General features: G+C 38.9%; 1 pseudogene; it reads right to left on the bottom strand.

Annotated features, from left to right (window-relative positions):
• Positions 1 to 4,268: 4,268 nt before the first annotated feature.
• Positions 4,269 to 6,403, bottom strand: LOC129729081 (uncharacterized; annotated as a pseudogene).
• Positions 6,404 to 16,030: the final 9,627 nt, after the last annotated feature.

Below are 16,030 nucleotides of genomic sequence, written 5' to 3'. Positions count from 1 at the left end.
CATTCTGGTTCCAGAGATACTCTTATTAGAAAGTGTTTGGTTATTTTAGGCTTTCACAAACCGGGAGTCGCCATCTTGGATTTCAAAATGGTATTTAATATAATTTCTGGGCTCTGAGCGTCATTCTGGTTGAAAAAACACCCATATTGGGTGTAATTTGATCATTTTCGATTTCAGCTGCTGTGTATCATTCTAGATCCGGAGATACTCATGTTAGACGGAAATCGGCCATTTTTGGCTGTTTTCCAGAAACCACAAGTTGCCATCCTGCAATTCATAATGGTGCCTGAAGCCGATTTGTGGCTCCAGTGCATCATTACGATTCCGAAAATACTCATATTGGGTGGTATTTGGTCGTTTGCCGCTGGTTTTCCGTAGCCGGAAGTCGCCATATAAGAATTCAAAATGGTATCTGTGGTCGAATTCAGCTCCTGTGTATCTTTCTTGTGGTCCCCGTGGCTCTGTGGTTAGCGATGTCGAGTATCTTTTTGTGCTGGAAATTTTCTCGACTCAGCACTGGGGCACAGTGTATCGTTGTACTTATCCTACACATGCAAAATGTGCTAAAAACAATATCCAAAATGTTGCCTGAGGTCGATTATGGAACATATTTGTTACCACTTGAAACATTCACCTGCCAAATATGGTTCCATTTAGTTGATTAGTTCTCGAGATGTGCAGAAATTTGTGCAGAAACATGTGCTTCCATAAGAGGGAGGGGCGTCGACCCATAATGGACATATTTATTACCCTTTAAAACATCCACATGCCAAATTCGGTTTCGTTTGCTTGGTTTGTTCTTGAGTTGTGCAGAAATGTATGTTTCATTTGTATTGGACCCCTCCTTTCTAGAAGAGGAAGGGGTCTCAAACTATCATAGGAACCTTTATCGGGACCAAAAACCCCTACATACAAATTTTCACGTCGATCGGTTCGGTAGTTTTCGAGCCTATATGGATCAAACAGACAGACAGACCGGACTACATTTTTATATGTATAGATTACAACATCAATATTTTAGAACCTGAAGAGTGACATACATTTATTGGATTGAAGCGTTCATGTAAATCTATTTTTACAAATAAAAGTTTGAATGATAAAGGCTGGGTCGGACCGCTAGGTGGATTAATTTAGGTTTTTTCTAATTGTTAGGTGGATTGATCGAAAAAATAAAAATGCCAAAAGTGAGGCCTTGTTCTACGAAACAATTTTGCTGAAGACACTTAGTAGATAAAACCAGTTTTTCACAGTTAAATCTAGAACGATCACGATTTTTCGAATTTAGACCACTGTGCACTGCACATAAAACGGTCCCTATATAAAAAAGTGGCCAAAATTACCAAAATGCGAATTTCATATTCAGGATGTTTTGAGCACATGATTTTGTAGTATTTTATCTGCACATGATTTTGTAGTATTTTATCAGAAACGTAGAAAAATAGTGAATATTTTGGAATATATAAAAACCTACTAAAGCTATCATGGTATGTTCACATATGATTGAAAGCTTATTGAATTAGTTTCCTAAAACAGGATGGGTAATTGATTTCAACCCTACAGAGTCAGTCGCAGGCGACATTGAAAATATGCGTAATTTTCCTAATTTTGACCATCAAAAACATTAAATGTAAGCACGTGTAAGCACAGCACCTGATAGTGTGTCTGAGAGCCCTACTTGTGCCCTTCAAGAATATGTATTAAAAGTTTGCGGAAAATTTGCGTTTTGGTAGAAAAAGATGATTAAAAATTTTCCATTTTTCCCATTTTTTTAATTTTTGGGTGATTTATCAACAAAGTTTTTTGTATATTATAGCAATTTGGTTCAAAACACATCGAAAAAAACGTGAAATTATTAGAATAATTGGTTTATTAGAAAATACGTTGCTTAAAACATATGTTAATAGTTTGAGTAAAATTTACGTTTTTGTAGATAAAGATAATTAAATTTTTTTAATTTTTTACGTAATTTTTTGGAGTTTTATGTTGACTTATCAACATATGACATAGCAAGGATCATACGAGGTCATACGAGGAAGTTAATAATATCGATTTTGTGAGTTTGTTCATACAACCTAGAACAGAAAATGTTATAAATTATTGCATTGAATTGATCAAGCACCGTTTTAGAACAGTTTCATTTACAAACAATACCATAGAAAACTGTATCAACATTTGGCTCTACAATCGAGATTTGCTAAATCGTTTCGTCTTCAGTAGTTTTGTTTGAATTGAATAGATTTACAACTTTGCTGGAGAAACCATATCTCCTGGATGATCCTATCAAAAGTTAGATTCGTGCGCCATCTCTGCGGACAAATCGCGAACTAACTCTCAAAGCCATAAGAAGCGTTTTACTGTTATGTGCATCTTTGCTGAAAACAGTAATCGGTTAACTCGTTCCACTAACGAGTTATTTACGTTTATTCGATAACACAAGACATTTGCCTCAGTTTACGTGGTTTAAAGACAGCCCCTTGTCAGTACAAAACCTTTTCTATATGTCATAATCATCTGCAGTGGAAAACCAACAATTTGGCACAAAAAATGAATTTTGGGCGGAAATTTCAATTTTCCGATCATTGTGCACTGTGGGATTTTCAAATAAATCTTTTCACCAATTGTTAATGTCTTGAAAAATAACTCTTGGAATGTGTAGAAACTATTTTGGAAGTTATTCCATAACATGGTGGTTGAAATACGTGCCTTGCAATGAGTATTTCGTCGTTATTATACCACTTTTTTGTACTTTACGACCTTCAAAAGGTCATTACTCAAAAATGTACCGTACGATGATTTTGAAATTTTGACCAGAGATTCTGGACGTCATAACGAATCGAATGGTGTACTCAGATTCCTTGGTGCATTTTTTTTATAATAACGGTCTGTGGGAGCGCCGTGTGGACGTTGAAAGAGGCCGATCGGCGAGCTCTTGGTGTGAAATCCCGATAGAGGCCGTCGACTTCGAGGTAGGCCCCGCACTCGTTGGATATGTGCTGTCGACGAGGATGCCCGCGAAATAGGTGTTAGGGGAGATTAAAGGGTATCAGCCCAAAACCGAGTGACATGGCGACGTATTCTGGATTCGGCATTGGATCGGTAATCGGTCGGTTGCCGTAAAAGTGAGTAAGGTAAGCTTTTTCAGCATCTACTGAACCGATATAGCTGAATTTTTTTGTAGGATGTCAAAATGGATTATCTAACTTGTTACATAGCCGTTTTTTATATCTATATTCTTTATATCTCTATATTATTCAATGTTTTATGATTTTTTAAGTAGTGATTTTACCTGGGAAAAAATTAGGTTTACTAAAATGGCCACCATTTTGGTAATTTTTGAAATTTTCAAAAATTTGCGAAACCAGCTCAGTAGATGCTGAAAAAGCTTACCACCAATTAGGTACTGATTTAGAGAAAGTTACCACGTTCCTAGCTGCCTACAGCCTAATACTCACTATATTTGCCTGCACGATATGCAAAATACATCTTCAAATATACCTTAATCAATAGCCAGAATACCTGAACACTTAACTTTACTTTAAATATCTGACAGAAAAAATCACGAAAGTTCATTACTTTTCGACCTTCCAGAGTAATTTTGTTTTCCTTGAAACAAAATACGTCAAATTCGTCGCAGAAATCGTCGCCATACATTTTGTATGGCGAAGATTTATGCGACAAATTCGGCGCGTTTCGTTTTAAACGAAACATACAATATCATCCGCAAAGCCAAAGAGCATACGAGACTTACAGTAGACTTCAATGCGCTTAATTGAATCGTATGCTACTTTCAAGTCTGTAAACAGATAATGAGTCTCGGGGTTTTTTCTTCGGCTCAGAGGTCTTTGTTTGCTAGCTTAGAATTCGCAATGGCGTAGCTTTTGAACTTATTGAGCACAGATTCACCATAGCATTCGGTTATGTATTTGTAAAACCTACCATCGGCCATGTTCATTGATATGTATTTGGAGTCGACCGTGTATTGATATCGGGGTTTTTTCTTCGGCTCAGCGGTCTTGTTAAGACCGCTGAGCCGAAGAAAAAAACCCGATATCAATACACGGTCGACTCAAAATACATGATAATGAGTCTGGAAGTTTACTTCTCTAAGCTAAAATTTAAAGGATTGAAATCTATTCAGAAACGTCAAACTTTTATTTTGCACTCTACAACAACAAATTATGTGCAAATCAATTAACAGCAGCAGCAGCAGCCAGTTACAATATTAACTTCGGTTGGCTTATCATACGTTAATATATGAATTAACACTATTAATTTGATTTTTTGGTCAAGACGCAAGGTCCACAAAAATTGGCTACTAGCAGCTCAGCTACAAATACAATGACAGCAAACGCCGCTCCGAATCCAAAACCGATGAATACTCCAATAAAATCGTTCAGTTCTCCCGCTCTAGACTCTTTGGGTGTCCTTCGCCGGGCATGTTCGAACAAGGTGTTGAGATACGGATCCAAATATGTATTATACGCCACTAACTCCTCATAATAGCGAAGTGCAGCGTCGAAAGTACGCATCGTTAACTTATTGAATTGTTCCATCAATGGCCAAGTTTTAGTCGCCATTGCCACGTGAAACACGAAGTATAAATCTTCAAGCAAAAGTTGGTACTTGTGAGAGTTGAAGTGGGTTATCCAGCTGCCAAAAACTAAGTGTCCGTTCTCTTGACGACCCACACAAAATGCCACATTGCCTTTGTCGGCTAACCGTTGCAATTCTTCTGGTGGATAAGCTTCAAATCGTGATAGTATTTTCACAATAGCGGGCTGCAAGATTATAGAAGAGGTTAGTATTGCATTTAGCTTACGAAACGATTCATAATGAATGCATTACATTAGTGGAAGGAAGCAGCGAGAATATCCAGGCTTCGTGAACCTGTAGAAGGGTAAGATTACTGTCCGCCAAATCGGATATAGTATTGATGGATGTTCCTTGCGGTGGCATTGTTATCAAGCTTGAGAATCTACTGATGTAAATGTTACCCAAAAGAAGTGAGAACGCTAGTAGAGAGACTGACAAAATCGTTTCTGAAGTAGTTCGCTTTCCGACGCTTGCAGACCGCATCAAAAAAATTAACAACATATTGAAAGCACTCCAAACGATGTCAGGTTCATTTTGGAAACCAAATTTAGGTCGGTACAGTGAGTAGCTTATGATCACTAGACCACAAAACACCACTGCCGTTAGGATCCAAACAGATTTGGGAAAGACCAGCAGGATTGTTCTCCATGATTGAACAGTTCTAAAAATATTCTTATTCTAGAAATCAGATGTGTGAAATAGCAAAGTGGAATTTTGGAACTATAACTACCTAGCTCTTGGAACGATTGCCGTTATTCCTCCGCTGTCAATATTGGCAGAATACGTTCAATATGCATAATACCGGTGCCAGTTGCTTAGCGCTGCCAATCCAATATCCGCGCGTCGTTCGACCAGGTTCCCAAGGAGTCCTCGGCCTGTCCTATTATCGTAAATATCTCCCCACATGTTCACTTCGTCTGTCAAACACCAAATGCAAAATTCTTCAAAATTTACTTTCAAATTCAATTAAGTTACCTATAACCATTTCGATGGTACAATTATAGGTCTTACAGAAATCTCTCACTAAATGTCCATCTAGACCGTCCAACTTAAGGCTTTGATCGTGAAAGCGTACCGTCGGAAAGCTTGATTCACCCTCTGCGTACGCTACAAAGGGGATAAAGGTGTGACTGGCCACTTTTATTGCTTTACCCTGGAGGTTGGAGAATTTATCCGGAAATAAATTTTGACCGTATCGAAATTTCCGACTATAAGTGTTGTACGAATCCAACAGTACAAGATCACTAGTTTGTCTATTATTTGTAGCATAATTATGTGTTAGAATATCAACCGCCCTCAATTGATCGGTTGGTAGTAGTATTAAAAAATTTATAATTTCATCCAATGCTGAGTGTTTCGAAAGCTGATTTAGTAGAGTTGAGGAACTAGAGTACGGCTGGTTTAACAGAAAAATTACCGCTTTGTTGGGATTTCTGTACGTTGCTCTGTCATGAATATCGATATAATCATCTAGGAATCTTTCAATTGCCTCATGATTCACAACGAAGTTATAACATCCGAGTTCGATTACGGAAAGTAGCATGTTACTACCATTTTTGTGCATTGGGTCAATCGATACTATAGGAAAGGACAATCCTGACGGAATTATCGCTAGATTTCCCCGCATGTTGTTGGTAATCATACATATTGTGTTGACTCCGATGAAATAAGCTGAAACTGAACAAGAAAAAGAGAATTTAATTTAACTGTCATTGCAAGTATACAAAAAATTACGTATATGTGTGATGAGCTGCTGGTAGGAAGTTTCAAAATGATTTGCAGCTGGATCAAGATGCTCCAACCGTTCCATGGTGGCGTCAATCACAAACTTAGTAACTGATACTAGATAAACGTGTTAGAAATCAGCAGTTAAATTTTATACGATTGGTGTGTTTCACGTTTCACCAATATGTCAAACAGCAAGAGTAATCAATTTCTATTCAGTAATTCAAAAAGATTGGTCCAACATTACAAAGGGGCGAATTCGAAAAACGGGTGTCAAACGTCTTATTTTCATTTTGTTTCTGATATCCTTATATTCCGTTAGAACATCTTGGAAGCCTACTGTACATTTAAACTAGTAAAAAATTCATTCAAGTCGTTATTCGAATTGAGTGTTAACCACATAATTATGGGATGAATTATGTATTTTCTTGATTAGCCACTTACGTACACAGTGGTGCAAAATTGATTGGATATCATCGATTATGACGATTATGCTTGTAGTAAAATTTATGTAGATGAAATCGAATTTGGCGTCAGTAGAATTTGAAGAACAAGCGATACTGGATCGCAAGCTAATTTTTGTCCGATAAATTTTGCACACTAAGTTTATAGTTTACTATTTTATAGTTTTTTAATCTTTCTTATTTTGTGTAGCAATAGCAATATTAGTATTAATTTTTAAACGGTTTTGTACTGAGTACTGAGCCTAACAAATAAATACGAAACACTAAATCCCGCGAAAGAATGAAAAATCTGCGTTATATTTGGTAATTTACTAGAACGATATCAGTGTCCGAACAATTATGCACCACAGCGTAACTGCTGCTATATAAAAATGGCTTCATAAATAATAAAATAGTTTTTGAAGTATCAGACGTCATTTCTTGCAATATTTTTTCGAAGAATGTCTAGGGTGCCTTATATGTGTACCAGCACCATCCTTCCTCTTTCCTTAGTCAACTAGGTATATGAAATATGAGCTTCATAAAGCTTAATCTTCTAATCAATCAGAAATTTTTCTTTCGATCGCTATAGGAGGGATGGGGGTAAGACGGACAGGGTGGGTAAGACGAACATGTGACTTGTTCTAACGCTATGAGTTTTTTTTGTAAAATTAAAATTGGCCACCTTTTCACCAAGTTAGTTGATGATTTTCGAACCACCCTTCCAATGTTTGCATTTGTCAAATGTGCAAAAAATCAACAAATTTTGAAAATAGGCTACAAGGTCGCGTGCGGATGTAATTTTTGCGTGTAGGGAAATAAGATTCTTTTCACACAATTTCCCACATTTTTTTCGGTGTTGGTCCATTTTCCGGTTATTTAAAGCATGCCTGACCTATACGTGAAGAGATACAGGCAAAATGTATTGTTATTGAAAAACTACAAAAGTTTCAAAATTTTGTGTTACTGGTGGGGTAAGACGGTCCACCACCAGGGTGGGTAAGATGGACAGTGTTTATAGTATTATTTCCTTCAAATTAGGGTATGCCTAGATTGCATCCATCAAACGTGCACCGAAAGTCAATTGTTCGCAAAGTGGATTGCGAAATGTCGGTTCGTGCTACCGCGGTAAAAGAGTGTGACCAGCATCATCGAAAACCATAAAAATATCCTTCATGTGTGTTTGCGTTTCACGTTTTGCTAATTCATAACATTTAAAAAGCTGAACTCGTCGTTTATGGCTAATTTCCTTAACATGTCCGTCTTAACTACACCACCTGGCCGTTTCATCCGCACACTCAAAAAAAAAACGAATTATGCAATCAACTTTTTATTGTTTCAAAAAACATAGAAAACGATTTTCAATTGCAAAACCAAAAACTACGCATCAAAGTGCTTGTGTGAACCTATAATGTAAGGGATTAAGTTCCGAAAAATATGTTGTTTCACACGTTTCCTTAACATGTCCATCTTGCCCCCACCCTCCTATGTGAGTTATGACAAGAGAGTTTCGGCCTACTGCTATCTTTTAGCCATTCTCAGACGTAATTTTATCGTCGCAGCCTTCTTCCTACCTTCTCACTACGACTAGGATGGTCGATCTATTGGAAGATATGCTCGCTGTATTCCGCACTTTTATTATTAGCCGTACTGCTATTGAGAAGTGGCAAGCTTATTATCGTTTTATCCGTGCTTGTGTGTAATGTGATTTTACCCTTCCTTTTTACACGCTATCTACTCTACTATAGTGAGCCTTATTCCTGCCAAATACCGCCTATGATAATTCACTGGAGAAGTTTCGTTGTGCGTACTTCTGGCCTGTTATATTGATAAGAGGGACTTATTTTTTGTTAGGAGGAAGTTACACCAAGGTATTATAGCATTCAGCGTAAAGGGGTGGGGGAGCCTAAAAATAAACATATGCTTGAGTCCTTTTCGACATCGAATGGCCTGACCATCCGCTTGATAAGGCTGTGCAGCTCCTCATCACTGGTGGCTCTCAAATTAATTATAAAATCCACTGGCTACAAAATAGCTACTTGGCAAGGCCGAGTTATACGTTCTGCGGTGGTGTAATCGGAAACGCATCTGACCGGAGATTAGAAGTTGTGGATTCGAGTCCCACCTGCTGGACTATATCTTTCGAAAATTTCTAATCAACTGTTTCCCCCGTTAGCACATTTTTCAATTATCAACTCCACATTTACTGCTTAAAATAGAGATATCTGTAAATACAAATTACAGATTTTAGCAAAACCATGCCGATTCCCACAGATTGTTAACAAAATCTACAAAGTGTTTATACTAAAAATCTGCAAAAGATTTTTTGAAATTCAAAATACAGAATAAAATGAGTCATCCCTGTGGGTGGTGATGATCTTCATTCGTTGCGTGCCGAATCGAAGACAAGCGTCAAACACCGATCGCTTGAGGCTCGCCTTCGTCTATGCTTTATAAAGCACACTCCGCTCTACTGCCCATGATTCAAAAATTGGCTAATATGCCGTAGGCATCAAATCGAGAAAAACACATTTTGAAGTTTTTCGTCGGTACAAAATCTTTTGACTATCCATGTCAACTTTTAAATGAGTACCTTTATCACCCTTCATATAGGCTGGAACCCTGCCGTTGAGTTGAAATATAGAAATCTGCAGGGAAATTCCACCCGCTGTTATTTCAATTATAAACGAAAGGTCAGTTGAAAAACCGGTGTGTAATTTAGCTAATATGCATACGATATGAATTATATTGTGCTCATTTGTGATAAAAATGGCTTTAAATTTAATAAAACAATACGAAAGCACAAGTGAAGGCGAGAGGGACGACGAGGCAATTGTTTCGTGCAACAATATAACAATATAACAAAAAATAATTAATTCATGATAATCTCACAATCCACTTTCTTATTTTTCTCATCAAATCAAAAATAAAATCTGAAATTCCTCTTTAATATTACTTCTAATCAATGAGCAAAACAGCGTTTCTAAGAATCTAAATATTCATGACAAACAGAAACAGTCACGCTTTTTGATCATTGGGTTTTTCTGTACTACGAATAAATTCTTGTTGCATTAAATAGGGGAACTGTTCCATTTTTCATCTCAGCCCATTTCTTATATAATATGGAAACACTATTGAAAACAGAAAAAACCTAAATTAATCCACCTAGCGGTCAGACCCAGCCTTTCTCATTCAATTTTTTATTTGTAAAAATAGATTTACATGACCGCTTCAATCCAATAAATGTATATTCACTCTCTAGGTTCTAAAATATTGATGTTTTAATCTATACATATAAAAATGCAAGCCGGTCTGTCTGTCTGTCTGATCCATATAGGCCCGAAAACTACCGAACCGATCGACGTGAAAATTTGTATGTAGGGGTTTTTGGTGCCGATAAAGGTTCCTATGATAGTTTGAGATCCCTCCCTCTTCTGGAAGGGAGGAGTCCCATACAAATGAAACATAAATTTCTGCACAACTCAAGAACAAACCAAGCAAATGAAACCGAATTTGGTATGTGGATGTTTTAAGGGGTAACTAATATGTCCATAATAGTTGGATGAAACACAAATTTGTTCACATCTCGAGAACTAATCAACCAAATGGAACAAAATTTGGCAGATAAATGTTTTTAGTGGTAACAAATATGTACATAATGGTTTGACACCCGACTCCCTCTTCTATAAGGGAGGGATCCCATGAAAATGAAACACAAATTTCGCACAGCTCAAGAACCAATAAAGAAAATACAACCAAATTTGGTATGTGAATGTTTTAAGAGGTAACAAATATGTCCATAATGGTTTGACGCCCCTCCCTCTTCTGGAAGTACATGTTTCTTCACAAATTTTTGCACATCTCGCGAACTAAACAACTACATGGAACCATATTGGCAGGTGAATGTTTTAGTGGTAACAAATATGTTCCATAATCGACCTCAGACAACATTTTGGATTGTAAGATGGCAACTTCCGGTTTCTGGAAAACAGCCGAAAATGGCCGATTTCCACCCAATATAATAATATCCGGATCTATAATAATACACAGGAGCTAAAATCGACCACAGATAGCATTTTAAATTCTAAGATGGCGACTTACGGTTTCTGAAAACAGCAGAAAATGACCAAACACCACCCAATATGAGTGTTTCTTCAACCAGTATGCCGTTCAAAATCCAGAAATTGTCTCCAAATGCCATTATGAAATCCAAAATGGCGACTTCCGGTGTCGGAAAAACAGCGGCAAATGACCAAATACCACCAAATATGGGTATTTCCGGAACCTTAATGATGCACTGGAGCCACAAATCGACTTCAGACAACATTTTGAATTGTAAAATGGCAACTTCCGGTTTCTGGAAAACAGCCTGAAATGGACGATTCCCATTAAATATTAGTATTTCTGGAAACAGAAAGAAGCACAGAAGCTAAAAATTGATCACAGACACAATCTTGAATTTTAAGATGGTGACTTTCGGTGTCTGGCAAACAGCCGGAAATGACCAAATACCATTCAATATGAATGTTTTCGGAACCAGAATTACGCCCAGATGACAGAAATTGATTTCACAGGCAATTTCAAAGTCCAAAATGACGACTTTCGGCTTCTGAAAAACAGTCCAAAATGACAAAATATCACCCAATCTCATATTGGGTCATTTTTCTTTAACCAGTATCCTAAATACAATTTTGAAATTCAAGATGGCGACTACTGGTTTGTGAAAAACAGCCTAAAATAAACAAACACTATCCAATATGAGTATCTCTGGAACCAGAATGATGCGAGGAACTAACAATTGACCTCAGGCACCATTTTGAATGCTAAATAGCAACTTATAGACAACAGTCGAAAATGACCGAATAATACTCAATATGGATATTTGCGTAATCGAGATGATGCATAGAAACCAAACATTGACCCTGGACACCATTTTGAATTTAAAGACGACCACTTTTAGTTTCTGGAAAATAATCAAAAATACCTCCCAATATGGGTATTTCCGGTGTAAGATTGATGCCAGAAAGTCTGCTGAAAATGACAGAATACCACCCAATATGAATATATTCAGAATTAAGGCGATATACAGCAGCCAAAAGTTGAGGATATAAAAAACAATATCGCACGCTTAAGCTCGGGGCTAATAGCGGTCTCGATCAACTAGATTAGTTGAGAGAATTCGTTATCGATATTGTTTTTGGCACATTTTGTATGTGTAGGATAAGTACAACGATACACCGTGCCCCAGTGCTGAGTTGAGAAAATTTCTAGCTCGAAAAGATCCTCGACTCGATCGGGAATCGAACCCGATATCACAACCGTGTGGGAGAGCTAGCCGACCGACATCGCTAACCACAGAACCACGGGGACCACAAAAAAAAAGTTGAGGATATTGTCACTTCGATAAAACCAATCATTTCAAACGGTTTGTTTTGTATGTACCCCGTGTTATGAATTGCACCAATTGCAAGCAGCTAGGCCACACAGCCGCCTACTGCTGCAATAAGGCACGATGGAGCAAGTGTGGAGAAACTCATGCGGACGATTCTTGCAGTGTAAATGCTGAAAAATGTATTCACTGCGGGGAAAATCAGCATGAGCTCTCCACATGCCCGGTGTACATGCAGCGCAGAGAAAAAATCAAGCGGTCACTTAAGGAGCGTTCAAAGCGATCTTACGCTGAGATGCTGAAGAAGACCGTGACCACTTCTACCATAACATCGAACCCCTTTGATCTGTTGTCCTCTGATGAAACCGATTCTGACGATTCACCAGCGGGAACAACTTATGCCAATCCTGGGGCGTCTAGAAAGAGGAAAAATATTTCCTCTCCTAAACTTCCCCGAAAAGGTCCTAAGATTTCCCAAAGTGAAATGAAAGTTACAAACAAACCAAACAGTGCTGCGGAAAAATCGAAGCAAACTCCTCCTGAGCTTGCAAATTTAAAGTTCCAGAAGGAGTTCCCAGCACTGCCAGGAACATCTAAAACCCCAGTTGTTCCTTTTGCACTCCCAGTTGATGAAACAAACTCTGGATTAGTGAAATTTTCTGACATTGTGGACTGGATTTTTGAAACTTTCAATGTACCCGATCCGAATAAAATTTTTCTTACAGCATTCCTCCCAACAGTTAGATTATTTTTGAAGCAGTTGACTGCCCAATGGCCCCTCCTTGCAGCGATTGTATCCTTCGATGCCTAATTCATCTGCGTATACGAAGGATCTATCTCTGTCTTACAGTGGAATTGTAGAAGTATTTTACCAAAAATGGATTCATTTAAAGTTTTAATAAATAGAAACAAATGTGATGCATTTTCCCTTTGTGAAACTTGGCATACTTCAAATATTGATCTCAACTTCCATGATTTTAATATTATTCGCCTTGATCGAGACACCCCATATGGAGGAGTACTTTTAGGGATTAAAAAGTGCTATTCTTTCTATCGTATTAACCTCCCCTCGATTCCAGGCATCGAAGTTGTCGCATGTCAAATGACAATACAAGGTAAAGAGCTTTGTATTGCCTCAATATATATTCCTCCCAGAGCACAGGTTGGGCAACGGTTGCTCTTTGATTTAATAGAACTTCTTCCCTCGCCACGTTTGATTTTGGGAGACTTCAACTCTCATGGTGTGGCTTGGGGTTCCCTCTACAATGATAACCGCTCCTCTTTAATCTATAACCTTTGCGATGACTTCGACATGACTATTTTGAACAACGGTGAAATGACACGTATCCCGAAACCTCCAGCGCGCCCAAGCGCTTTGGATCTATCCTTATGTTCGACGTCGCTACGGTTGGATTGCACATGGAAGGTAATCCTCGATCCTCACGGTAGCGACCATTTGCCTATTCTTATTTCAAATACTAACGGTTCAACTCGCATGCGACCAATTGACATTCCGTATGACTTCACACGGAATGTCGATTGGAAGTTATACGAGGAAATGATTTCAAAAGCGGTCGAGTCGATTCAACATCACCCACCACTTGAAGAATACAACATCCTCGCGGGCTTAATCCTCGACGCCGCGTTGCAAGCCCAAACGAAGAAATATCCCGGCGTAACGATCAAAGAGCGGCCTCCAACTCCGTGGTGGGACAACGAGTGCTCCGATGTCTACACGCAAAGATCCGACGCGTTTTTGGCCTTCCAGAAGGGAGGTATACCCGACGACTATATACGGTATTCGGAGCTTAATACCAAGCTTAAAAGCCTGGCTACAGCAAAACAAAACGCGGATATTGGCGTCGGTTCGTGAACGAGACGTCGAGGGAGACATCGATGAGCACTCTTTGGAACACAGCCCGAAGAATGCGGAATCGCGTAACGGTCAACGAAAGCGAGGAGTCTTCAAGTCGGTGGATATTTGATTTTGCCAGGAAAGTATGTCCGGACTCTGTTCCTGAGCAAAACATTGTTCGCGATGCGTCTCCGGGCCACGACGCGATAGAATCACCTTTTACGATGGCAGAATTTTCAGTTGCCCTCCTGTCCTGTAACAATAACGCGCCTGGGTTAGATAGAATCAAATTCAACTTGTTGAAGAATCTACCCGGCAATGACAAAAGGCGCTTGTTGAACTTGTTCAATAAGTTCCTGGAGCAAAACATTGTACCGCAGGATTGGAGGCAAGTGAAGGTGATCGCCATCCAAAAACCAGGGAAACCAGCTTCTGATCACAACTCTTATAGGCCGATTGCAATGCTATCCTGTATCCGGAAATTGATGGAGAAAATGATACTCCGTCGTTTAGACCATTGGGTCGAATCAAATGGTCTACTATCAGATACTCAATTTGGCTTCCGCCGTGCCAAAGGGACGAATGATTGTCTTGCGTTGCTTTCAACAGATATTCAGCTGGCGTATGCTCGCAAAGAACAAATGGCGTCTGCGTTCTTGGACATTAAGGGGGCTTTTGATTCCGTTTCTATTGACATTCTTTCGGGTAAACTTCACCGACAAGGATTTTCTCCAATTTTCAACAATTTTTTGCACAATTTTTCCGAAAAGCACATGCATTTTACGCACGGGGATTTGGCAACTTTTCGCATTAGCTACATGGGTCTTCCCCAGGGCTCATGTTTAAGCCCCCTTCCTTACAACTTTTATGTAAATGACATCGACGAATGTCTGGCAAATTCATGCACGATAAGACAAATTGCAGACGACAGTGTAATCTCTGTTACAGGAGCCAAAGCTGCCGATTTGCAAGGACCATTGCAAGATACCTTGGACAATTTGTCTGCTTGGGCTTAACAGCTAGGTATCGAATTCTCTCCGGAGAAGACTGAGATAGTAGTTTTTTCTAGGAAGCATGAACCTGCTCAGCTTCAAACACATTTAATGGGTAAAACGATTTCTCAGGTTTTGGTACACAAATATCTTGGTGTCTGGTTCGACTCTAAAGGCACCTGGGGTTGTCACGTTAGGTATCTGATGAAAAAATGTCAACAAAGAGTGAATTTTCTTCGTACAATCACCGGACAATGGTGGGGAGCCCACCCAGGAGACCTTAGAAGGCTTTACCAAACAACGATATTGTCTGTCATTGAGTACGGGTGTTTCTGCTTCCGCTCCACAGCAAACACCCATTTGATCAAACTGGAGCGAATACAATATCGTTGTTTGCGTATCGCCTTGGGTTGCATGCAGTCGACCCATACGATGAGTTTGGAGGTCTTAGCTGGAGTACTACCATTGAAAAACCGCTTCTGGAGCCTGTCTTCTCGCATTCTTATCAAATGTGAGGTCTTGAACCGTCCTGTGATTGAAAATTTTGAAAGGTTAATCGAACTTAATTCTCAAACCCGTTTTATGACATTGTATTTCAATCACATGTCCCACAATATTAACCCTTCTTCGAATATTCTAAATCGTGTCGACTTATCAAATACTTCTGATTCTACTGTGTTTTTCGATACATCCATGATAGAAGAAACTCGTGGAATCCCGGATCATTTACGCGTGCAGCAGATCCCTAAATTTTTTTCCAATAAATATCGAAACATCAACTGCGACAATATGTACTACACTGACGGATCACTTCTTGATGGGTCGACTGGCTTCGGTATTTTCAATAACAATTTAGCCGTCTCCTATAAGCTTGATAATCCTGCTTCTGTTTACGTCGCAGAATTGGCTGCAATTCAGTACACCCTAGGGATTATCGAAAAAATGCCCACGGACCATTATTTCATCTTTACGGACAGTCTCAGTTCCATTGAGGCTCTCCGATCGATGAAAGATGTTAAGCACTCTCCGTATT

Source organism: Wyeomyia smithii, chromosome 3, assembly GCF_029784165.1.
Source record: "Wyeomyia smithii strain HCP4-BCI-WySm-NY-G18 chromosome 3, ASM2978416v1, whole genome shotgun sequence".
In the NCBI taxonomy this organism is placed as follows: domain Eukaryota; kingdom Metazoa; phylum Arthropoda; class Insecta; order Diptera; family Culicidae; genus Wyeomyia; species Wyeomyia smithii.
Note: the sequence above shows the minus strand (reverse complement) of the source record. Positions and strands in the feature narration are given on the sequence as shown.